This window comes from Ceratotherium simum, chromosome 21 (genome assembly GCF_057802395.1).
Source record: "Ceratotherium simum simum isolate JZ-2026a chromosome 21, ASM5780239v1, whole genome shotgun sequence".
Taxonomy (NCBI): Eukaryota; Metazoa; Chordata; class Mammalia; order Perissodactyla; family Rhinocerotidae; genus Ceratotherium; species Ceratotherium simum.
The window spans coordinates 44,503,415-44,530,736 of record NC_141920.1 but is presented as its reverse complement, the minus strand read 5'-3'; the positions used below and the strand labels follow the sequence as shown (position 1 = coordinate 44,530,736).

The window sequence follows — 27,322 nt, the reverse complement described above, 5'->3', positions numbered from 1 at the left end:
TGACAGAGCAAAGGCTTGCATCTGTGAGTAGAAGTTAGGTAGTTATACATACTTTGGATTTTAAAGTAAGCAAGAAGTTCAGAATACATTCCAGATGAGAAGTATAGAAAAATAAGAGAAGAGTTAAGGGCGGAGGATAGACTAAAACTAGTGTTCAGATAGGATAGACCAGACTAATTTGCATATGATGAGAAATAGAGAAATAATCTTAACATAAGTAGGGATAACATGTTAGGACAAATATACTTCTAAAGAGGGGAAATGGTGGATATATGAAGTATCAATCAGCACCCCAGCAGGAAATAGATGGCATGCTTGAAGGAGGAAGTGAAGACTGTTTCATGAAGGTATAGGCAGGCTTAAGGGAAACCATCAGGGAAGGCTGAGACTCTCAAGGGACTAGCACATGTTCCTGAAGGTTCAAGGGGAGGCAGCAGTTGATGGAACTCAGTGAGTCGAGGAGCTGAAGGAGAGGGTCCCCCCACCAGAGCTGTAGCCTTGGGCAGAGGAACTTGGCCACTGCCGACATACCCGCTGGGTGGGGAGGAAACCAGGATAGTGAATACCCTAACCTCTCTCCCTCCACCCTCCACTCTCCTCACAGGGCCAGGCATTGGCCAGATCCAACAGAAGCCAGGGGGCAAAGAACATTTGAAAGCTGTGTGGGATATGAGCTAATTCTTTATTTTGCAGGACTGCCTTGCATATTGCTGCATATCTAGAATCCCTGGCTCCACCTCCAACCACGCTTCCACAAATTTCCAGAACGACCTCTAGGAATGGTAGCCTGTTGAGAATCACTGCTTTACCTTATCCAACTGAAAAATGCTTTTCTTGTCTAGACCCTTCAATGACCCTTGGAACATAGATCGATGACAGTCATCTGCCGCCTATGCCAAATATCGGTGAGTAGGTCCGATCATGGAATTACGTTAAGGTGCTCTAACTTGTCACAACAAACTGGCTATATTGGTTATCTATTCCTGCATAACCAATTACACCAAATTTTGGTGGCATAGCAGCAGTAATCATTTCTTATTTCTCACAGTTTCTGGGGAACGGGAATTCTGACAGGGCACAAAGGGGATGGTTTATCAGACTTGAAGGTTTGGGGCTGGAATCATCTGAATGCTCGTTCACTCACATGTCTGGTGGTTGATGCTGGCTATGGGCTGAGGGCCTAACTGGGGACGCTGGTGCAACAGCCATACATTCCCTCTGCATGTGGCCTGAGCTTCTGTACAACATGGTGGCTGGGTTCCAAGAGCAAGAAAGCAGAGAAGCAGGGGGAAGCTGTGTGACCTGCTCTCAGAAGTGACAGGCTATCACTTCCACCACATTCTGCTCATTCTAGTCATTAGGCCCAGCCCACATTCAAGGACAGGGGGCAAGCAGGGGACTAGGTACACTTTTTTTTTTTTTGTGAGGAAGATCAGCCCTGAGCTAACATCCGTGCTAATCCTCCTCTTTTTGCTGAGGAAGACCGGCTCTGAGCTAACATCTATTGCCAATCCTCCTCCTTTTTTTCCCCCAAAGCCCCAGTAGATAGTTGTGTGTCATAGTTGCACATTCTAGTTGCTGTATGTAGGACGCGGCCTCAGCATGGCTGGATAAGCGGTACGTTGGTGCTCGCCCGGAATCCGAACCCAGGCCGCCAGTAGCAGAGTGCACGCACTTAACCGCTAAGCCACGGGGCCGGCCCTAGGTCCACTTTTTGAGGGAAGGCATTTCAAAGAATTTGTAGACTTATTTTGAAACTACCACAGTGACCTTCCAGAAGATCCAGCTCCTGCCATCTATAAATATTGGAAGGAGAAAGGGTATGTCAGAGACTCATTCTGTCCTTTCTTTATAATCTCCAAATGTATATGGTAGGCACCTAGGCTATCTGAATGCTTGCAAGCCAAGTAACAGCTCCCAGTCCTATGGGTAAGTCAGAAGGCAGACCTGGCTAAGCCCAGCTTAGCCTTCTCCGAAGGGACCTTAAGACAGCTGTGAAAAGAAGGGACCTGTGTTGACTCCATCCATTCAACTTTCCACTTCTTCCCAAACTTCTCATTGGAGTGTCACTGCCTGCTCTGTGCCTCCAGTCTGCTACCTTAGGTCTGCAGTGGTAGCAGCTCAGCTGTAGAGGTCATTCTCTGCAGAATCCCCCTTCTGGAGGCAGTCTTAATGTCATATGCCTTAATGTATGGGCTGGTCTTTCAGGAAGACCACTGCTGAGAGAACACTGAGCCTTTGCCAAAGGGGGGTTGTGGGCATGTGTCCCTCAGCAAGCATCTTTAACCCACCCTGGTGTACCATGTGTCCCTCATAAAATTATATGATGATAAGCTTGACCTCATCACTTATCGATCCACTTATTGATCACCTACCTTGTACCAGGCACTGTCTTAGTTACCCTCACAATCATCCTGACAAATGAGGGCTATTATCCCCTTTTCACTGATGAGGAAATTGAGACCTAGGTGAAGGAAATAAACAAAACAAGAGTACTCTTCTTTGACAAAAATTGATGTAGTGTCCAGGAAAAGCCAAGACTCCTCCCAAAATGGGGCAGAGTTCTCCTCATCTAAGCCTGTGAAGCATCTGCAGCCTTTACCCCCTAGAGTGACAACTGCTTATCAGTAAGCCCTGGACATATATGAAACTCCCAGTCAGTACCACTTCTAGCCATCCACAGGAAATAGACCTTCATACACAGTAGTACAGGAAATCCAGACTAGCCATAGAATCCTTTACATTAATGGGTTAAGGAACATACTGAGGGTGCCAGCTAGTCATTAGATTCAAATGCATCTTGGATTCAAATGCAGGTCTCTGTGTAAAAGCCACTCTTTTAACCACATCTTGTTGCTTCTCCAAGTAAATGCCAAGATGAGAATGAATTGTGAAATTTGAAGTTTGAGACCTAATTATTTGGGTATCTTATATCTTGTATTATTATCTGTTTTCTGTTTATCTTTTATCATGCCCGTAGGAAGATATTCTGCCCTAATAGTGATTATACAGAAAGAGAAACTAGGGAATAAGTAATATAATTACTTTAATGTTTTCAATTAAGCCTGTTTTTGGCACTATAAAATAAGCACTAAAAATACTAACATAACACAATGAGATCATTTACCCTAATTCTCAGAAGGTTAAGGACCAAATTTGTGTGAGGATTTAGGCTTTTTGGTACCTACACACTAGTCATCTGTTTTCTCTATTCTATTTGTATATAGTAATATATAAGTAGTATGTAAATATCTGTTGAATGAATAATTTTATCTGAAATTAACTCCCTGTGTTTGCAATTTATTAAGTGAGAAAAAATCAGTAGGTATATTTTTTCTTTCAAAATATATGCATAGGTAACCAAAATGGTGGCGTAGGAGAACCCAGCCTCCATCCTCTGACAAAGATCAGCAATTGAACAGCTATCCATGAATGAAAATAGCACTGGGAGAGCCCAGGACTCCACTTAAGAAGCTTCAGCCACAGAGTGGAACAAAAAGAGCCTGAGAATAACTGCACAAAAAGAGTAGGAAGAACAGCTTCATCTTGCTGCACCATCCCATCCCCAGTGCTGGCACAACTTAGTGCCAAGAGGAACTCCCTGGCTTGAAAGAGTTCTCCTTGCTGCTAATTAGTAACATAAAACATAGGAAAATATACAACACACTGGTAAAGGTAAGTATATAATCAAATTCAGAATACTCCAATACTGTAATATAGTGGTGTGTTAATCACTTAACTTTAGTATAAACGTTAAGGGACAGAAGTATTAAATATAGATATAGCCACAATAATTTGTTAATGAATACACAATATAAAAAGGTGTAAATTGTGACATCAAAAACGTAAAATGCGGGCAGGGAGAAAAAGGGTAGAGATTTTATATGCCATCAAAGTTAAGTTGTTATCAGCTTAAAATAGACTGTTATAGATATAAGATGCTTTATGTAAACCTCAAGGTAATGACAAAACATAAATCTACAGTAGATACACATAAGATAAAAAGAAGAAAATCAGAGTGTACCACAATGGAAAATCATCATCAAATCACAAAGGAAGACAGCAAGAGAGGAAGAAAGGAACAAAAGAACTACAAAACAGCCAGAAAACAGTTAATAAGATAGCATTAGTAAATCCTTACCTATTAATAATAACTTTAAAATTAAATTCTCCAACCAAAAGGCATAGCATGGCTGAATGGATTAAAAAAAAAACAAAAACAAAAAACAAGACTCAACTATGTGCTGCCTACAAGAGACTCATCACAGCTTTAAGGACACACGTAAGCTCAAAACAAGCAGATGGAAAAAGATATTCCATGCAAATGGAAACCAAAAGAGAGCAAGGGTATCTATGCTTATATCAGACAAAATAGACTTTAATCCAAAAACTATAACAAGAGACAAAGAAGGTCATTATATAATGATAAAAGGGTTAATTCATCAAGAGGATATAACAGTTGGAAACATATATGCATCCAACATTGGAGCACCTAAATATATTAAGCAAATACTAACAGATCTGAAAGGAGAAATACCCAACAATACAATAATAGCAGGGGACTTTAGTACCCCACTTTCAACAATGGATAGATCATCCAGACTTAAAATCAATAAGGAAACATTGAACTTGAACTATACTTTAGACCAAATGGACCTAACAGTCACATACAGAACATTCCATCCAATAGTGACATAATACACATTCTTCTCAAGTGCACATGGAGCATTCTCCAGGATAGATCATGTTAGGCCATAAATCAAGTCTTAGCAAATTTTAAAAGATTGAAATCATACAAAGTATCTTTCCCGACTACAATGATATGAAACTAGAAATCAATAACAGATGGAAAACTGGAAAATTCACAAATATGTGGAAATTAAACATACCCCTAAACAACCAATGGGTAAAAGAAGAAATAAAAAAAATCTTGAAACAAATGAAAATGGAAATACGAAAAAGAAGAACAAACCAAGGCAAAGTTAGCATATGGAGAGGGAGTGACATCAGCAACATGGAGGAGTGAACTGTTCCCTTTATCTCTCCCCCTTTGAACTACAACTAAATGGACATTCATTGACCAATGGAGGAGACCCACATAGCACAACAGGATGCCTGAGAGACCCACACAGCTATTCTTCTGAAGGTGGATTGACTGGCTCTCCAGGAAGTGGTGGAGTTAGGTGAGCACTCTCTGCCCTTCCCTGGCTGCACTGTGCATGTGCAAAAATGCTTTCCAGCCTGGCATGAGCGCCCATAGTACTGCTGCTATGTACACCCCAAAAGTGGGAATGGACCCTGGGTGACTGTAGGAAGAGGCAGTGGCAGCCTTTAGCCCACTCATGATCATTTTCCTGGCAGTGGGGGATCCCACCATGCCCCTGTTGCCCCAAAGAGTGGCCCTGGCTTGGTCCCCACAGGGAAGCCCCACCCACCAAGCACAGCAGCCGGCAGGACTGCAAGAAGAGGTGGCGGCAGATCTGTGCACTGGGATGAGAGCATTCCCAGCCCACGTGAACGTCCATAGAACTGCTGTGCCCCAGAAGTGGGAATGCACTTTGGGGAGACCAAAGGAAGAGGTGGCAGCAGCCCTTAGCCCACTTGTGATCACTTTCTTGGTGGTGGGAGAGCCATCTGTGTTGCTGTGGCCCCAAGGAGTGGCCCAGGTTCAGACCCTGCGAGTAAGTCCTGGCCACCATGCACAGTCTACACATACCCTGAAAGCTCTCCAGGTTGTGCCCAGGTGCAAGTGCCCATAGTACCCCCACAACTTCCAGCAGACGGGGTGGGATCAGAAACTCAGCTACTGCTTCCCCCTAGTGTACCTAATTAGGTCACCAGTAGTGATCTAATACTACCACAAATGTGCCAACAAAAGATTAGTTCATCAAACACCATGAGAAACTACAGCAACAATTCAGACCAGGAGGAAAATGACAATTCTTCAGAAACCAATCCTGAAGGCACAGAAATTTGCAATCTAAATGACAGAGAATTCAAAATAGCTGTCATAAAGAAACTCAACAAGTTACAAGAAAACTCAAAAAGATAGTTCAATGAGCTCAGGAATAAAATTAATGAGAAGAAGGAATACTTCACCAAAGAGACTGAAACTATAAAAAAAAAAAAAAGCAGAAATTCTGGAGATGAAGAACACAATTAATGAAATAAAAAATAATCTAGAATCCTTAAAAATAGAGCTGATGTTATGGAGGAAAAAATTAGTGAGTTAGAGGATAGAGGGGGCGGAGTCAAGATGGCGGCGTAGGCAGACTCTGAACTCACCTCCTCCCGTGGACACAGCCAATTTACAACTACTCGTGGAAAAATTACCCCTGAGACAGCACTGAAAACTGGATAAGAGGAACTCCTGCAACAACGGACAATCCTAACTGGGGTAGAAGAGGCAGAGACTCCCTTCTGGAGAGGAAAAACGCCGCCGTCACAAACCGCCAGCTTCACGGCCGCCGGGAGCAGCTCACAGGTACGCAGCCTCCCTGGAGGCGCGGGGCCCTGAGCCGGGGAGCGCCCCCGCTGTGGGCATTTTGTGGACCCAGCACAATCGACACCAGTGGCATAATATCTGACTTTGCCTGCTACTAAAGCATTGGGTAGCACCCCCAGAAAACCCGGTTCACAAAGAAACTAAAACTGGCTCTTAAAGGGCCAGCTCATAAACTCACCCGTTCAGAAAGCATTCTAAAATCACCAGAAAGAAAGGTGCACAGTGCTTCGGTGACAAGAGACTCACCTAATAGGCCCTGAGTGCATCTCGGTGAGGGTGAGACCTCTCCAGGGACTGGGACATTGGCGGCGGCCATTGTTGTGGCCTGGTGTGCGCGTGTTGACACAGCCGCCATTGGACCTCTCCCTGAGACCTGCTAGCCCAGGGTCTGCTCCACCCGCTAGAGCACCGATTTAATCCAGCTCAGCCAGGGCAGGCAGCCCACCCTAGAGACTGGCCCCACCCAACAACAAGCCCTCAGGCAACGTGTGGGCCTGCATAGATTGGTGACTGGATTCTCTGCAGCCTGGCAACTGAGCTGACTTGAGCGGGGCAAGGTGTGCACAAGGAGCGGGTGGAGAGTGTGGGGCGGTGGCAGAGTGTGTGGGGCTCCCGCCGTGGAGAGACTGGGTCCACTTGGGGAGGTCGGGTGCTCACACGGGCAGGACTGTGTTGACTGTGTGTGTGGACCTGTGGGCGGCAGGGCTTCTCAGCCACAGAAGACTTGTACTTCTCAAAGACCCACATAGGAGGTTTGCTCCACCTTCCAAAACCTGAAACAATTGGGTGCTCCTGTGCCTGAGGGCAGCCCCACCCAGCTGCAATCCTCAGAGAGCTGACAAGAGACCTAATAGTCTAGAGGCTTACAGCAATTGTAAGGCCCTGAGCCTAACAACCTGCCACGCTGGGGGCCTACTCACTTAAAAGAAATACTGCAACACAAATGTGGTATTAGAACTTGCAGCCAACTGTGCTGGGGCTCCCCACACCTGATAAAGAGACTGAAGGGCCCACAACAACTACAAGCAGCTGAGCATTACAACAGCTGGCCAGGAGCATAACTCAGCCTCCTGGCGCCTACAGGGAGGGCAAACAGGCCACAGCAGAAGGATACACGTAGCCCACATAGGGGTCACCCCTGGAACATTGAGAACTGAGGGAAGCACACTGGAAGCCTCCTAAGCCATCACTTACATAAGGTCACCTATCCAAGAGCAGGAGATGTAGCTGACCTACCTAATACGTAGACACAAGCACAGGGAAAGAGGCAAAATGAAGAGGCAAAAGAATACATTCCAAGTAAGGGAACAGGACAAAACCCCAGAAAAGGAACTTAGTGAAACAGAAATGAGCAACCTACCCGACAGAGAGTTCAAACTAAGAGTGTTAAGGATGCTCACTGATCTGGGGAGAAGAATAGATGGACTCAGTGAGAATGTCAACAAAGAAATGGAAGATATAAAAAAGAACCAATCAGAAATGAAGAACACAATACTGGAAATGAAAAACTCATTAGAGGGACTCAAAAGCAGAGTAGAGGATACAGAAGAACGGATCTGTGAGCTGGAAGAAAGGCTAGAAGAAATTACCCAAGGTGAACAGGTAAAAGAGAAAAGAATTAAAAAGAGTGAGGACAGTCTAAGGGACCTCTGGGACAACATCAAGCGCACTAACATCCGTGTTATAGGTGTCCCGGAAGGAGAAGAGCGAGACAAGGGGGCAGAGAATCTATTTCAAGAAATAATAGATGAAAACTTCCCTAACCTAAGGAAGGAAACAGACATCCAGGTACAGGAGGCACAGAGAGCTCCAAACAAGATAAACCCAAAGAGGCCCACACCAAGACACATCATAATCAAAATGTCCAGAATTAAAGATAAAGAGAGAATCCTAAAAGCCGCAAGAGAATGTCAAGTTACATACAAAGGAAACCCCATAAGGCTATCAGCTGACTTCTCAGCAGAAACCTTACAGGCTAGAAGAGAATGGCATGATATATTTAAAGTGCTAAAAGGAAAAAACTTACAGCCAAGAATACTCTACCCAGCAAGGTTATCATTCAAAATGGAAGGAGAGATCAAAATTTTCCCAGATAAGCAAAAATTAAAGGAGTTTGTCACCAAGAAACCAGTGTTACAAGAAATGTTAAAGGGTCTGATTTAAGGGGAAAAGAGAAGACCACAAATAGGAAAAATTATCTATTTCCACGATTAGAACGTAATGGATACAAATGCACAAAAAAGAGGTTGGATATGATATCAAAAACATAAAAGGAGGGAGGAGGGTAGTTAAAGAGTACAGCTTTCAGACAGAGGTCAAACTAAAGTGACCATCAATTCTGTATAGAAGAAGTAAGGAACAGAGAAGGACTACTAAAACACTGAGGAAAAAAAAAAAAAAAAAAAAAGTTAAAAAATGGCAGTAAGTACATACTTACCAATAGCTACTTTAAACGTCAATGGACTAAATGCTCCAATTAAAAGGCATAGGGTGGCTGACTGGATAAAAAAACAAGACCCATATATATGCTGCATACAAGAGACACACTTCAGACCTAAAGACACTCACAAACTGAAAGTGAAGGGATGGAAAAAGATACTCCACGCAAATGGCAATGAAAAGAAAGCTGGGGTAGCAGTACTCATATCAGACAAAATAGACTTTAAAACAAAAACTGTAAAACGAGACAAAGAAGGGCATTACATAATGATCAAGGGAACAATCCAACAAGAGGATATAACACTTGTAAATATCTACGCACCCAATGTAGGTGCACCTAAATATATAAAGCAATTATTAACAGACATAAAAACAGAAATAGACAGTAACACAATAATAGTAGGGGACTTTAACACTCCACTTACACCAACGGATAGATCATCCAAACAGAAGATCAATAAGGAAACATTGGCCTTAAACGACACACTAGAACAGATGGACCTAGTAGATATATACAGAGCATTCCATCCAAAAACCGAAGAATACACGTTCTTTTCAAATGCACATGGAACGTTCTCCAGGATTGATCACATATTAGGCCACAAAACAAGTCTCCATAAATTTAAGAAGATTGAAATAATACCAAGCATCTTTTCTGACCACAAAGGTATGAAACTAGAAATCAACTATAGGAAGAAAATCAGAAAAGCCACAAATACATGGAGATTAAACAAAATGCTACTGAACAACGACTGGGTTAATGAAGAAATCAAAGAAGAAATCAAAAAATACCTGGAGACAAATGAAAATGAAAATACGACATGCCAGAATTTATGGGATACAGCAAAAGCGGTTCTAAGAGGGAAGTTTATAGCAATACAGGCCTATCTCAACAAACAAGAAAAATCTCAAATAAACAATCTAACAATGCACCTAAAGGAACTGGAAAAAGAAGAACAAACAAAGCCCAAAATCAGTAGAAGAAGGGAAATAATAAAAATCAGAGCAGAAATAAATGAAATAGAGACCAAAAAAACAATAGAAAAATTAATAAAACCAAGAGCTGGTTCTTTGAAAAGATCAACAAAATAGACAAACCTTTAGCTAGACTCACCAAGAAAAAAAAAGAGAAGGCGCAAATAAGTAAAAACAGAAATGAAAGAGGAAAGAGTACAACAAACAACTGAGAAATACAAAAAGATTATAAGAGAATACTATGGAAAACTATATGCCAACCAATTCGACAATCTGGAAGAAATGGATAAATTCTTAGAATCATACAACCTTCCAAAACTGGATCAAGAAGAAGTAGAGAATTTGAATAGACCAATCACCAGTAAGGAGATCGAAACAGTAATCACAAACCTCCCCAAAAATAAAAGTCCAGGACCAGGCGGCTTCCCTGGTGAATTCTACCAAACATTCAAAGAAGACTTAATACCTATCCTTCTCAAACTCTTCCAAAAATTGAGGAGGGGGAAGCTCCTAACTCATTCTACGAAGCTGACATTACCCTGATACCAAAACCAGACAAGGACAACACAAAAAAGAAAATTACAGGCCAATATCACTGATGAACATCGATGCGAAAATCCTCAACAAAATACTAGCAAATCGCATACAACAATACGTTAAAAAGATTATACACCATGATCAAGTGGGATTTATTCCAGGGATGCAGGGATGGTTTAACATTCGCAAATCAATCAACGTAATACACCACATTAATAAAATGAAGAAAAAAATCACATGATCATCTCAATAGATGCAGAGAAAGCATTTGACAAGATCCAGCATCCATTTATGATAAAAACTCTGAATAAAATGGGTATAGAAGGAAAGTACCTCAACATAATAAAGACCATATATGAGAAACCCACAGCTAATATCATCCTCAATGGTGAAAAACTGAAAGCTATCCCTCTAAGAACAGGAACCAGACAAGGATGCCCACTGTCACCACTCCTATTTAACATAGTATTGGAAGTCCTAGCCAGAGCAATCAGGCAAGAGAAAGAAATAAAAGGGATCCAAATTGGAAAGGAAGAAGTGAAACTGTCACTATTTGCAGATGACATGATTTTATATATAGAAAACCCTAAAGAATCCACCAGAAAACTTTTGGAAGTAATAAACGAATATGGTAAAGTTGCAGGATACAAAATCAACATACAAAAATCAGTTGCATTTCTGTACACTAACAACGAAGTAGCAGAAAGAGAAATTAAGAATACCATCCCATTTACAATTGCAACAAAAAGAATAAAATACCTAGGAATAAACTTAACCAAAGAGGTGAAAGATCTGTACACGAAAACTATAAAACATTTCTGAAAGAAATTGAAGAAGACACAAAGAAATGGAAAGATATTCCGTGCTCTTGGATTGGAAGAATTAACATAGTTAAGATGTCCATACTTCCTAAAGCCATCTATAGATTCAATGCAATCCCTATCAAAGTTCCAACAACATTTTTCACAGAAATAGAACAAAGAATCCTAAAATTTATATGGAACAACAAAAGACCCCGAATAGCTAAAGGAATCCTGAGAAAAAAGAACAAAGCTGGAGGTATCACACTCCCTGATTTCAAAATATACTACAAAGCTATAGTAACCAAAACAGCATGGTACTGGCACAAAAACAGACACAGAGATCAATGGAATAGAATCGAAAGCCCAGAAATAAACCCACACATCTATGGACAGCTAATCTTTGACAAAGGAGCCAAGAACATACAATGGGGAAAAGAAAGTCTCTTCAACAAATGGTGTTGGGAAAACTGGATAGCCATATGCAAAAAAATGAAAGTAGAGCCTTACCTTACACCATACACAAAAATTAACTCCAAATGGATTAAAGACTTGAATGTAAGACCTGAAACTGTGAAAGTTCTAGAAGAAAACATAGGCAGTACGCTCTTCGACATCAGTCTTAGCAACATCTTTTCAAACACCACATCTGACCGGGCAAGAGAAACAATAGAAAAAATAAACAAATGGGACTACATCAAACTAAAAAGCTTCTGCACAGCAAAGGAAACCATCAACAAAACGAAAAGACAACCTAACAATTGGGAGAAGATATTTGCAAACCATACATCTGATAAGGGCTTAATCTCCAAAATATATAAAGAACTCATGCATCTCAACAACAAAAAACCTACCAACCCAATTAAAAAATGGGCAAAAGACCTGAACAGACATTTCTCCAAAGAAGATATACAGATGGCCAACAGACACATGAAAAGATGTTCAAAATCACTAACTATCAGGGAAATGCAAATCAAAACTACAATGAGATATCACCTCACGCCCGTCAGAATGGCTATAATTAACAAGACAGGAAACAACATGTGTTGGAGAGGATGTGGAGAGAAGGGAACTCTCATACACTGCTGGTGGGAGTGCAAACTGGTGCAGCCACTATGGAAAACAGTATGGAGATTCCTCAAAAAATCAAGGATAGAACTACCATATGATCCAGCTATTCCACTGTTGGGTATTTATCCAAAGAACTTGAAAACACCAATTTGCAAAGGTACATGCACCCCTGTGTTCATTGCAGCCTTATTCACAATAGCCAAGACTTGGAAGCAACCTAAGTGCCCATCAAGGGACGAATGGATGAAAAAGCTGTGGTATATATACACAATGGAATACTACTCAGCCATAAGAAACGATGAAATCCAGCCATTTGTGACAACATGGATGGACATTGAGGGCATGATGCAAAGTGAAATAAGTCAGAGGGAGAAGGTCAAATACCGTATGATTTCCTTCATTAAGTAGTAGATAATAACAACAATAAACAAACACATAGGGACAGAGATTGGATTGGTGGTTACCAGAGGGGAAGGGGGGAGGGAGGAGGGTGAAGGGATAATTGGGTACATGTGTGTGGTGATGGGTTGTAATTAGTATTTTGGTGGTGAACATGATGTAATCTATGCAGAAATAGAAGTACAATGATGTACACCTGAAATTTTTACAATGTTATAAACCAATGTTACTGCAAAAGGTTATATGTTAGTTATATGTCAATAAAACTGAAGAAAAAAAAAAAAAAAAAAAAAAGAGGATAGAAATATAGAAATGCTACAGGTGGAGGAGGAGAGAGAACTAAGATTTTTAAAAAATGAAGGAATTCTTTGAGAAATATCTGACTCAATTAGGAAAAGCAACATAAGGATTATAGGTATTCCAGAGGCAGAAGGGAGGGAGAAAGGAACAGAGAGCTTATTCAAAGAAATAACTGCTGAGAACTTCCTAAGCCTGGAGAAGGAACCGGATTTACAAATACATGAAGCTAATAGACTACCTAATTACATCAATCCTAAAAGACCTTCTCTAAGGCATATAATAGTAAAACTGGCAAAAGTCAATGACAAAGAAAATATGTTAAGGGCAGCAAGGCAGAAGAAAATAACCTACAAAGGAACCTCTATCAGGCTTTCAGCAGATATCTTGGCAGAAACCCTACAGGCTAGGAGATAATGGAATGATAAATTCAAAATACTGAAAGACAAAAAATTTCACCCAAGAATACTCTATCCAGCAAAACTTTCCTTCAGATATGGTGGAGAGATAAAAGCTTTCCCAGAAAACAAAAGCTGAGGGAGTTCATCGCCACTAGACCTCCCCTACAAGAAATGATTAAAGATGCCCTCACACCAGAAGCAAAAAGGCAAATGTCTGCAAAACTTTGAGCAAGGAGATAATTAGACAAAATCAGAAAATTACAGCTCTCCATCAGAACAAGGAAGCAAATACTCAATTATAACTTAAAAGATAAAGGGAAGGAAAGCATCAAAAGTAACTATAAACACTTCAGCTTAGTCTCAAGCTCACAACACAAAACAGAATAATTTGTGACAATAATAACTCAGAAGGGGAAGAGGAAAGAGATGGAACCTGCTTAGGCTAGTGGAGATAAGAGGCTATCAGAAAATGGACTATCCATCTATGAGATCTTCTATACAAACCTCATGGTAACCACTAAACAAAAAATCAGAACAGATACACAAATCATAAATAAAGGGAAAACTGAGAAAACCAGTACAGAAAAACACCAAATGGAAATGGCAGTCGATAATAAAGGGGAAAAGAAACAAGGGAAATATAGAACAACCAGAAAAAAAGAGATAAAAGTAGCAGTATTAAGAGTCTGGCCCAGTGGCTTAGTGGTTAAGTTTGCGCACTCCATTTTGGCAGCCTAGGGATCACCAGTTCAGAACCTAGGTGCAGACCAACACACTGTTCATCAAGCCTTGCTGTGGCAGTATCCCACATACAAAATAGAGGAAGATTGGCTGAGATGTTAGCTCACTGACAATCTTCCTCAAGCAAAAAGAAGACTGGCAACAGATGTTACCTCAGGGCCAATCTTTCTCAAAAACAAATAGCAGTATTAATCCCTCATATATCAATAATCACTCTAAAAGTAAATGGATTTAATTCTCCAATCAAAAGACACAGAGTAGCTGGATGGATTAAAAAGCAAGACCCAACAATATGCTGCCTCCAGGAAACACTTCTCAGCTCTAAATACAACCACAGGCTCAGAGTGAAGGGATGGAAAACAATACTCCAAGCTAATGGCAAACAAATCAGGTGTTGTCATACTTAGAGCAGGTGTCAAGTTAAAAAAGACAACGAGAGAAAAAGAGGGGCAGTATCTAATGAAAAAAGGGACATTCCACAAAGAGGACATAACACTTATGAATGTATATGCACCTAACACAGGAGCACCAAAGTACATAAACCAACTATTACCAGACTTAAAGGGAGAAATTAACAACAACACAATAATAGTAGGGGACTACAACACCCCACTTACATCAATGGATAGATCATCCAGACAGAAAGTCAATAAGGAAATAGTGGGTTTAAATGAATCACTTGATCAGATGGACTTAATAGATATATAGAGAGCATTCCATCCAAAAACAGCAGAATACACATTCTTCTCAAGTGCACATGGAACATTCTCAAAGATAGACCATATGCTGGGAAACAAGGCAAGCCTCAATAAATTGAAGAAGATTGAAATCACATCAAGCATCTTTTCCGACCATAATGCTATGAAACTAGAAATCAACTACAAGAAAAAAACTGAGAAAGTGACAAATATGTGGAGACTAAGCAACATGCTACTGAACAACTATTGGATCAATGGAGAAATCAAAGGAGAAATCAAAAAATATCTGGAGACAAATGGAAATGAAAATACACCATGCCAACTCATATGGGATGCAGCAAAAGCGGTCCTGAGAGGGAAATTCATAGCAATACAGGCCCACCTTAACAAACAAGAAAAATCCCAAGTAAGCAACCTAAAACTACACCTAACAGAATTAGAAAAAGAAGAACAAAGCCCAAAGTCAGCATAAGGAGGGAAATAATAAAAAATAGAACACAAATAAATGAAATTGAAACAAAAATAAAATAGATCCTAGAAAGGATCAATGAAACATAGAACTAGTTCTTTGAGAAGATAAACAAAATTGACAAACCCTTAGCCAGACTCACTAAGAAAGAAAGAGAGAAGGATCAAATAAATAAAATTAGAAATGAAAGAGGAGAAATTACAATGGATACCACAGAATTACAAAGGATTATAAGAGAATACTATGAAAAACTATATGCCCACAAATTGGATAATGTAGAAGAAATGGATAAATTCTTAGACTCATACAACCTCCCAAAACCAAATCAAGAAGAAATAGAGAATCTGAATAGAACAATCAGAAGTAAAGAGATTGAAACAGTGATCAAAACCTCCCAAAAAACAAAAGTCCAGGGCCAGATGTCTTCTCTGGAGAATTCTACCAAACATTCAAAGAAGATTTAACACCTGTCCTTCTCAAACTATTCCAAAAAATTGAAGAAGATGGAACACTTTCTAACTCATTCTATGAGGCCAACATTACCCTGATACCAAAACCAGACAAGGACAACACAAAGAAGGACAATTACAGGCCAATATCACTGATGAACATAGATGCAAAAACCCTCAACAAAATATTTGCAAACTGAATACAGCAATGCATTAAAAGGATCATACACTATGATCAAGTGAGATTTATTCCAGGGACACAGGGATAGTTCAACATCAACAAATCAATCAGTGTGATAGACCACAATAACAAAATGAGGAATAAGAATCACATGATCATCTCAATAGATGCAGAGAAAGCATTTGACAAGATCCAACATCGATTTATGATGAAAACTCTCAATAAAATGGGTATAGAAGGAAAGTACCTCAACATAATAAAGCCCATATATGACAAACCCACAACCAACATCATACTCAATGGAGAAAAACTGAAAGCCATCCCTGTCAGAACAGAAACAAGAGAACGGTGCCCACTCTTGCCACTCCTATTCAACATAGTACTGGAGGTTTTGGCCAGAGCAATTAGGCAAGAAAAAGAAATAAAAGGAATCTAAACTGGAAGGAAAGAAGTGAAACTCTCGCTGTTTGCAGATGACATGATCTTATATATAGAAAACTCTAAAGAAGTCATCAGAGAATAATTGGAAATAACAACTACAGCAAAGTTGCAGGGTGCAAATTCAACTTACAAAAATCAGTTGCTTTTCTATACACTAACAATGAACTAGCAGAAAGAGAAGTCAAGATTACAATCCCATTTACAATCACAACAAAAAGAATAAAATATCTAGGAATAAACTTAACCAAAGAGGTGAAAGACATATACAGTGAAAACTATAAGACACTATTGAAAGAAATTGAAGAAGACATAAAGAAATGGAAATATATTCCATACTCTGGGTTGCAAGAATAAACATAGTTAAAATGTCCATACTACCTAAAGCAATCTACAGATTCAACCCAATCCCAATCAGAATCCCAATGACATTCTTCACAGAAATAGAACAGAGAATCCTAAAATTCATATGAGGTAACAAAAGACCCCGACTAGCTAATGCAATCCTGAGAAAAAAGAACAAAGCTGGAGGCATACAATCCCTGCCTTCAAAATATACTACAAAGCTATAGTAATCAAAACAGCAGGGTGCTGGCACAAAGACATGCACACAGATCAATGGAACAGAACTGAAAACCCAGAAATAAAACCACACATCTACAGACAGCTAATCTTTGACAAGGCAGACAAGAACATACAATGGAGAAAGGAAAATCTTTTCAATAAATGGTGCTGGGAAAACTGGACAGCCACATGCAAAAGAATGAGAGTAGACCATTATCTTTTGCCATACACAAAAATTAACTCAAAATGGGTTAAAGGTTTGAATGTAGGACCTGAAACCATAAAACTCCTAGAAGAAAATATAGGCAGTACACTATTTGACAATGGTCTCAGCAGCATCTTTTCAAATACCATGTATACTCGGGCAAGGGAAACAAAAGAAAAAATAAACAAGTGGGACTACATAAGACTAAAAAGCTTCTGCAATGCAAAGGAAACCATGAACAAAATGAAAAGACAACCCACCAACTGGGAGAAAATATTTGCAAATCATATATCTGACAAGGGGTTAATTTCCAAAATATATAAAGAACTCATACAACTCAACAACAAAAAAACAAACAATTCAATCAAAATACAGGCAGAGGATATGAAAAGACACTTTTCCAAAGAAGATATACAGATAGCCAACAGGCACATGAAAAGATGTTCAAATCACTAATCATTAGGGAAATGCAAATCAAAACTACAGTGAGATATCATCTTACACCTGTCAGAATGGCTATAATTACCAAGACAAAAATAAATAACAAAGGTTGGAGAGGATGTGGAGAAAAGGGAACCCTCAACACTGCTGGTAGCTTTGTAAATTGATGCAGCCACTATGGAAAACAGTATGGAGAATTCTCAAAAAATTAAAAATAGAAATACCGTATGACCCAGGTATCCCACTACTGGGTATTTATCCAAAGAACTTGAAATCAACAATTCAAAGAGACTTATGCACCCTTATGTTCACTGCAGCATTATTTACAATAGCCAAGATGTGGAAACAACCCAAGTGCCCATTGACCGATGAATGGATAAAGAAGATATGGTATGTATATTCAATGGAATACGACTCTGCCATTAAAAAAAGAGACAAAATCGTCCCATTTGCAAAAACATGGATGCTCCTTGAGCATATGATGTTAAGCAACATAAGCCAGACAGAGAAAGACAAATGCTGTGTGATTTCACCCATACATGGAAGATAAACAAATACATGGATAAAGAGAACAGATTAATGGTTACCAAAAGGGAAGGGGCTGAGGGTGACTGAAGGGGGTAAAGGGACACATATGTATGGTGATGGACAAAATTTAGACTACTGGTGGTGAGCATGATGAAGTCTACTCAGAAATTGACAAATAATAACACACCCCCAAAATTACACAATGTTATAAACCATTATGATCTCAATAAAATTACTGGGGAAAAAAGTTAGCATATGGAAGGAAATGACAAAGATCAGAGCAGAAATAAATGAAAGAAAGAATAGAAAAACAATATAAAAGATCCATGACACTTAGTGTTGGTTTTTTGAAAAGATAAACAAAAGTGACAAACCTTTAGCCAGATTTACCAAGAAAAAAAGAGAATATTCAATTAATAAAATTATAAATGAAAGAAGAGACATTACAACAGATAGCACAGAAATACAAAGGATCATAAGATACTATTATGAACAATTATATGCCAACAAATTGGACAATCTAGAAGCAATTGATATACTTCTAGAAGCATACACAAGACTAAATCATGAAGAAATAGAAAATCTGAACAGACCAATAATGTATAAGCAGATTGAATCAGTAATCAAAAGCCTCCCAACAAAGAAAATCCAAGGACCAGATGGCTTCACTGGTGAATTCTACCAAACATTTAAAGAATAATTAATGCCAGCACTTCTCCAACTTCCAAAAAATTGAAGAGGAGGGAATACTTCCACATTCATTTTACAATGCCAGCATTATCTTGATATCAAAACCAGATAAGGTCACTACAAGAAAAGAAAACTACAGGCCAATGTCTCTGATACACGTAGATGTAAAAATTCTCAACAACATACTAGCAAACCAAATTCAACAGCATATTAAAAGGATCACACACTATGATCAAATTGGATTTATCCCTAGGATGCAAGGATAGTTCAACCCTGGATAGTACAACAAGGATAATGCACTTTTAGTGGGAATGTAAATTGGTGCAGACACTATGGAAAATGGTATGGCACTTCTTCAAAAAGTTAAAATAGAACTACCATATGATCCAGCAATCCAACTTCTGGGTGTATATCCAAAGAAAATGAAAACAGGATCTTACAGAGATACCCACAATCCCATATTCATTGCAGCATTATTCACAATAGCCAAGACATGGCAACAATGTATGCGTCCATCGATGGATGACTGGAGGAAGAAAATGTGGTATATATACACAGTAGAATATTATTCAGCCATAAAAAAGAAGGAAATCCTGCCATTTGCAACAACATAGGTGGACCTTGAGGGAATTATGTTAAGTGTTTGGCAGTGACTTTTACATACACCACCAAAAGTCATGAGAGAATAAATTGACAAGTTGGACTTCATTAAAATGAAAAACTGCTCTGCAAAAGAGAGCAAAGACAAGTCACAGACAGGGAGAAAATCTTTGCAAAACACATATGTGATAAAGGGCTGTTATCCAAAATACACAAAGAACTCTTAAAAATCAACAATAAAAAAACAAAAAACACACCTTTTAAATGGGCAAATGATCTGAACAGACATTTCATCAAAGATGATATACAGATGACAAATAAGCATATGAAAAGATGCTCATCATCATACATCACTAGGGAACTGTAAATTAAAACAACAACGAGATACCACTACAAACCTGCTACAATGGCTAAAATCTAAAACACTGACAACACCAAATGCTAGCAAAGATGTGGAGCATCAGGAACTCTTATCATTGCTGGTGGGAATACAAAATGGTATAGTCACTTTTAAGACAGTCTGGCTGTTGCTTAGAAAACTAATCATACTCTTACCATATGATCCAGCAATCACACTCCCATATATTTACCCAAATGAGCCAAAAAACTATGTCCACACAAAAACCTGCACATGAATGTTTACACCAGCTTTATTGATAATCACCAAAAATTGGAAGCAATCAAGATGACCTTCAATAGGTAACTGAATACACATCCTGTGATACTTCCATACAATGGCATATTATTTGGTAATAGAAAGAAATGAGCTATCAAGCTAGAAAAAGACATGGATGGACCTTAAATGCAGCCAGTCTGAAAGAAGCCAGTCTGAAAAGGCTACATACTGTATAATTCCAACTATGTGACATTCTGGAAAAGGCAAAACTGTAAAGACAAGAAGATCAGTGGTTGCCAGTGGTTTGGGGTTTGGAGATGGGGATGAATAAGTAGAGCACAGGAGAATTTTTAGGGCTGGGAAACTATTCTTTTTGAAACTATAATGGTGGATGCATGACATTATGCATTTATCCAAAACCTGTAGTTCTATACTGCACAACACAAAGAGCAAATGTAAACTATGGACCTTAGTCAATAGTAATATATCAATAGTGGTTCATCAGTTACAACAAATGTACCATAATAACTCAAGATGTTAAAATAAATATTGTATAAATAATAAATATAAAGATTGTATGAGCGTGTGTATGGTTACATAACATATAGAGATGTAATATTTAAGACAATAATATCTTAAGGAGGGGAAAGAAATGGATCTATACTAGGACCAAGTTGATATATTTTACCAGAGTTAAGTCAATATTAACCTGAAGTGAGTGATGATAAGTTAAAAATATACATTATAATACCTAGAGCAACCATTAAAAAATCTTTTTAAAAAACTAGAAAAACTCAACAGAGTAGTTAAAATGATACACTAAGAAGTATTTGTTTGACAAAAAATAATGTGGTAATGGAGGAACAGAAGAATAAAAAAGACATGATGCACATTGAAAACAAAAAGCAAATTGGCAGTCGTAAATCTAGTATATCAGTAATTGCCTTAAGTGTGAATGAACTAAATATTCTAAACAAAAGACAAAAATTGTCAGATTGGATTAAAAAAGAAGCAAGATCTGACTTTATGCTCTCTGCAAAAAAATCATATGTGAGTTTCAGAGACATAAATAGGGTGAAAAAAGTAGGCTTCAAATTTTGCCCAAGATGGAGTAAACCCACTACAACCTATCTCATTCAGTGATTACAACCAAAAACAAAATACAAAAAACCACTACCTAAGTACTCTTAAAAGTAAGCAAAAACAGTGTTGCAGAGGCACATAGTGATTGTGTGAGTGGAGAAAACTCAATAGAAACCCCATCTTTTGGACCAAAGCACCCATGAAAAGGTGTCCCTGTTATCCAAAGAGTGTGGAGGAAATTCCCATTTTTCTTTTTCTCTTTCATAGCTTAGCCCTGAGGACAGTACCAGTCACAGAGCTGCATGGTAGTATGGGCATCGAAAATTCTGAGAAAAACTATTTTTCAGGCCAGAAGAACTGGAAAAATAGACCTCTGAAGGACAGAGTGTGTATGAGGGGAATTCAGAATTGGAGTGAGGTGAAGAGGGAGATTCCTTAATTCTGTCTATGAGATGGCCCAAATTGAATGTCTAGAGAAGAAAATTACAATGTCTGAAAATGAAAGATACACTAGGTAGGACTGACAGAAGATTTGACATTGCAGAAGAAATGATTAATGATCTTGAAGACATAAGAATAGAAACTATCCAAAATGAAACACACTCAAAAAAAGCTAAAAAAAAGAATAGAGTCAGGGCTGGCTTGGTGGCATAGCGGTTAAGTTTGCATGCTCCGCTTCAGAGGCCTGGGGTTCGCAGGTTTGGATCCCAGGCATGCTACACACCACTTATCAAGCCATGCTGTGGCAGGTGTCCCACATATAAAGTAGAGGAAGATGGGCATGGATGTTGGCCCAGGGCCAATCTTCCTCACCGCCCCCCCAAATAAAAGAACAAAGTAATCATAAAAACCATAAAAAGTAATCATAAAAAGAAGAGTTTAAAAGCAGCCATAGAAAAAGGACGATTATGAATAAAGAAGCAAATATAAGAATGACAGCCCTCAGGAAACAATACAGACAGAAGACAGTGCAGGAACATCTTTAAAATATGGAAAGAAAACAATTGTCAGTCTAGAATTCTATGCCTAGCAAAGATATCTTTAAAAACTGAAGGCAAAATAGTTTCTCAGCATACAAAAGCTGAAGGAAATCACTACCAGACCTTGTACTATAAGAAATGTTAATACAAATCCTTCATTCAGAAAGATATGATAGATGAAAAACTGGATCTACACAAAAGAATGAAAAACACAGTAAATGGTAAATGATCAAGTAAATATAAAATACTTTTTTCTTATTTTTAAAATCCTTAAAAGAAAATTGAACTGCTTACAGCAAAAATAATAAAAATGTATTGTGGTTTTAATAAATGTAGAAATCAAAGGTATCATAACAACATCACAAATCTGGGAGAGGAGAAATGGAATATGCTTTATTATTCTAATATTATACATGAAATGGTATAATGTTAGTTAAAGGTAGACTATGATAAGTTAAAGATATTTACTGTAACTCTAAACCAAATGCTTAAAACCAAAGTGCTATATACAATATATCAACAAAGGAGATAAAATGGAATCATAAAAGTACTCACTTCAAAAGAAGGCAACAGAGAGAAAAGAGGACAAAAGGAGCAGATGGAATAGAAAATATCAAGTCAGTATATTTAAACCCAGTAATATAGGTGACCACATTAAATGCATGTTCTCTAAAGATTCCAATTTTAATGAGCAGAGATCATCAGACTGGATAAAGAAGCGAGACACAACTATAGACTGCCTACATGAAACTTACTTGAGAAATATAATTTCTCCTAGCAGTGTTTTGTAGTTTTCAATAGAAAGGGCTTGCATTTCTTGTGCTAAATTTTTTCATGAGTATTTTACTTTTTTTATGCTATTATGGATAGATTTGTTTCATAATTTCATTTTGGATTGTTCATTTCTAGCATATAGAAACACAGTGAACTTTTCTATATTGATTCTTATGTCCTGAAACCTTGCTAAAGTTAATTATCCTCATTTTTTGGTAAATTCTCTAGGATTTTCTACCTAGAAGATCATGTAATTTGCAACATAAGGCAGTTTTACTTCTTCTATTTTAACCTATACACCTTTAATTTTTTTTACTTGATTTATGGGACTGGCTAGAAATTCCAGTATAACCTCTACTAGAAGTGGTGAAAAAGGACATCTTTACCATGTTACTACTCTTATATGGAAATCAGCCAGTCTTTCACCATAAGTTTGATGTTAGCTGTAGGTTTTCCAAAGATGCTCTTCTTCATGTTGAGGGTGTTTTCCTAGTTTGTTGAGAGGTTTTTTTTTTTTTTTTTATGAGTGGATGTAGGCTTCTATCAAATGCTTTTGTTCCATCTACTAAGATGATTATATGTTTTGTCCTTTATTCTATTAATACAATGTTTTACATTAATTTATTTTCAAATGTATAACCATCCTTGAATTCCTAGGGAAAAGCTCACTTAGTCGTAGTGTATAATCTAGTTTTAGTTATCTGTTGCTGTGTAACAGATTACTCTAAAATTTGACTTAAAACACTAAACATTTATCATCTCACAGTTTCACAGTTTCTGCAGGTCATAAATTTGGGAGTGGCTTAGCTGGATGGTTCTGGATCAAGATCTCTCATGACTATTGTCAATAACGCTGCAATGAACACAGGGGGGCATGTATCTTTATGCATTGGTGTTTTCAAGTTCTTTGGATAAATACCCAGCAGTGGAATAGCTGGATCATATGGTAGTTCTATCCTTGATTTTTTGGAAGCAACCTAAGTGCCCATCAAGGGACGAATGGATAAAGAAGATGTGGTATATATACACAATGGAATACTACTCAGCCATAAGAAACGATGAAATCCAGCCATTTGTGACAACATGGATGGACATTGAGGGTATTATGCAAAGTGAAATAAGTCAGAGGGAGAAGGTCAAATACCGTATGATTTCCTTCATCAAGTAGTAGATAACAACAATAAACAAACACATAGAGACAGAGATTGGATTGGTGGTTACCAGAGGGGAAGCGGGGAAGGAGGAGGGTGAAAGGGATAATCTGGCACAGGTGTGTGGTGATGGGTTGTAATTAGTATTTGGGTGGTGAACATGATGTAATCTATGCAGAAATAGAAGTATAATGATGTACACCTGAAATTTATACAATGTTATAAACCAATGTTACTGCAATAAACAAAAAATTAAAAAAAAAGATCTCTCATGAGATTGCAGTTAAGAAGTCAACCAGGGCAATGACATCAGTGAAAATGGCAGAGTAGGCAGCTCCAAGTGCCTGTCCCTCTAGAAAAACACTGAAAAAATGAGCAAAAACTGTCAGAATCAACTTTGTTGGAACTCTGAGTCAAAGGTATACAGCAACCACCATTCCTCTTTATATGTTGTTGGATTTGATTTGCTAGTATTTTATTAAGGATTTTTGCATCTATGTTCACAAGGGATATTTGTCTGTAGTCTTTTCTTGTGATGTCTTTGTCTAGCGTTGGTGTCAGGGTAATACTGGCCTCATAAAATGGGTTGGAAATTGTTCTTTCCTCTTCTATTTTTTTATAGAATTTGTGTAGGACTGTATTATCCCACTCATTTTCATTAAATGTTTGATGGAATTCACCAGTGAAGCCCGCTGGGTCTGGGCTTTTCTTTGTGCGAAGATTTAAAATTACTAATTCAATGTCTTTGCTTGATATTAACCTATTTAGATTTTACATTACTTTGTGAGTCAGTTTTGGTAATTTCTTGCTAGGAATTTGTTTCATCTAACTTGTCTAGTTTGTTCGCATGAAGCTGTGAATAATATTCCCTTTTAATCGTTTCGATTTCTGTAGAGCATGTAGTGATGTATCCTCTTTCATTCTGATTTTGGAGTTTATGTCTTCACTCTTTTTTTATTTGTCAGTCTAGCTAACCATTTATCAATTTTGTTGATTTTTCAAAGAACCAACTTTATACATTTCATTGATTGCTCTATTTTTTTTGTTTTCTATTTCATTGATTTTTGCTTTGATCTTTACTATTTTCTTCCTTCCATTTACTGTGGGTTTGATTTGCTCTTCTTTTTCTAGGTTCTTGAAGTGGAAGTTTACGTAACTGATTTGAGACCTTTCTTCTTTTCTAATGTAAACATCTAATGCCAAAAGCTTTCCTCTGAGCTCTAGCTCAGATGCATGCCATAAATTTTGACATATTGCATTTTAATTTTAATTCAGTTTCAAGATATTTCCTAATTTTCCACGTGATTTCTTCTTTGATCCATGGGTTATTTAGAAGTGTAGTATTTAATATCCAAACATTTGGAGATTTCCAAGATTTCTTTCTGTTGTTTGTTTCTACACCACGATGGTTGGCACAAGTAATTTTACTATGATAACTAATACAAAATAATGAAAGTAAATTAAATCAATGCTTCCCAAACTTTAATGTGCACATGAATCATCTGAGTATCTTGTTAAAAATGCAGATTTTGATTCAGTGAAGGCTGGGGTGGGGCTGAGAGTCTGCATTTCTAACACACTCCCTGTGGCTGCTGGTCTTCAGACCACACTTTGGCAAAATTTAAAGAATGATAAAAATTTTCAAGATAGTTAGTATTTAATTTCTTAACTCCATTTATTTTTATGGTATTTTCCAACTAGTAATTTTTATTATTTATTACTGGAAATAAGAGTGTCTATTATCATAGTGCTTTACATTTTTTAGACACCATTTTGACACTTGTCTCATTCATTTTTCACAACAGTAATGTCAAGTAAGGAAGGCATGCATTTATTTTATCATCATTTCAGGAGTGAGGAAACCAAGGTTCAGAGAGATTGAGACTAGCTTGAAGTAGTTTACGCTTTCAAACTTAGATCATGCTCATTCCTTTCAATAGCATTATAAATTTGGAAAGCTGAGTTTTCAGTGTTTGCTGTTATAAAAATAAAACAAGTGTCATGTGAAAATCAACGAGATACCAGAAGTGAAGGTGGTGTTATCCAATCTGATTTTAAGATTTGAGAAGTTGTGAGTGCCCAACAGGCACATTAATATTTAATTGATTTCAGCATGTTTATTTAAGGAAGAAATAAAAAATATTTTTTCAAACTATGTGTATTAATTTTTCAAATGGCTACTACATACTTATATAATACTTGTGTTATTTCAACCTAATAACAGAAGTTTGGTGTGTTCTTGTTGGCCTAGGGATGCTATGAAAAAGTTACTGAGATGCTCAGGGCACCATGAGCTGAGAAAGTTTGGGGACTTCTGCTGTAGATAATTAATCCCACAGTTATCTTTTTTTAATATAATTTTATTTATTTATTTATTTTTCCCCCAAAGCCCCAGTAGATAGTTGTATGTCATAGCTGCATATCCTTCTAGTTGCTGTATGTGGGACACAGCCTCAGCATGGCCGGAGAAGCGGTGAGTCGGTCCGCGCCCGGGATCCGAACCCCGGGCCACCAGCAGCGGAGTGCGCGCACTTAACCACTAAGCCACGGGGCTGCCCCAATCCCACACTTATCTTTAGCTAGGTTTTTCTTGGGAGTTTGTAATTTTCTCTGTTTGCTCACTCTACTGTGTAAATTAATGTGCTGTTTTGGAATTCAAGCATGTCTGAGGAGGGGAACGTGTCGTTTCTATGTTTTTGAAAGTACTTGGTAGAGTCTCATGCTGTGGGTGTTGTCCACGGGGGTGTGGTGCCTTTCACTCATTACGGTGTTGGGGAAACTGAGAAGACATTGCTAAAAGCCACAGGGAGAATGAGCGGCTGAGCCCAGGAGCACATGGAAAGCAGGTTTCTCCAGTCTCTGGGGACTTCTTGCAAAAAAAAAAATCTGCTAAGTCCTTGTAAACTTTGTTTTATGGTTTACTTTGGGGCAGGGAGAAGATAAAAAATTTGTCATCAGAATTTAAGATGTCAACCTAAGTAACTTATCAGAGATTCCAGATACCGCATCTAATTTATTTAATTATTTGTTGATTTTCCAAACCCATCCAACACATTGGATAACAACTAGCCTTTCAAAGTGCTTGATAATGTACTTAAGTTTAAATCAATAAGATGGAGTTTTCTTGAATATTTTTTTCAGTTTGAAGCTTTTCTGTACTTAAATCTTAAATGCTCTGTCTGAGAACATGAACAAGACTTTTTTGTGTGTGTGTGAGGAAGATCGACCCTGAGCTAACATCTGCCAATCCTCCTCTTTTTGCTGAGGAAGACTGGCCCTGGGCTAACATC

The 27,322-nt window shown here is 38.2% G+C and overlaps 1 long non-coding RNA gene across 1 annotated transcript; it reads left to right on the top strand.

Annotated features, from left to right (window-relative positions):
- The first annotated feature begins 554 nt into the window (after positions 1–554).
- LOC147914301 (uncharacterized) lies at positions 555–23,913 on the top strand. The gene is made up of 3 exons (XR_015555527.1): positions 555–905; positions 3,357–3,675; positions 23,648–23,913. It is a non-coding gene; the product is annotated as an uncharacterized LOC147914301 (long non-coding RNA).
- Positions 23,914–27,322: the final 3,409 nt, after the last annotated feature.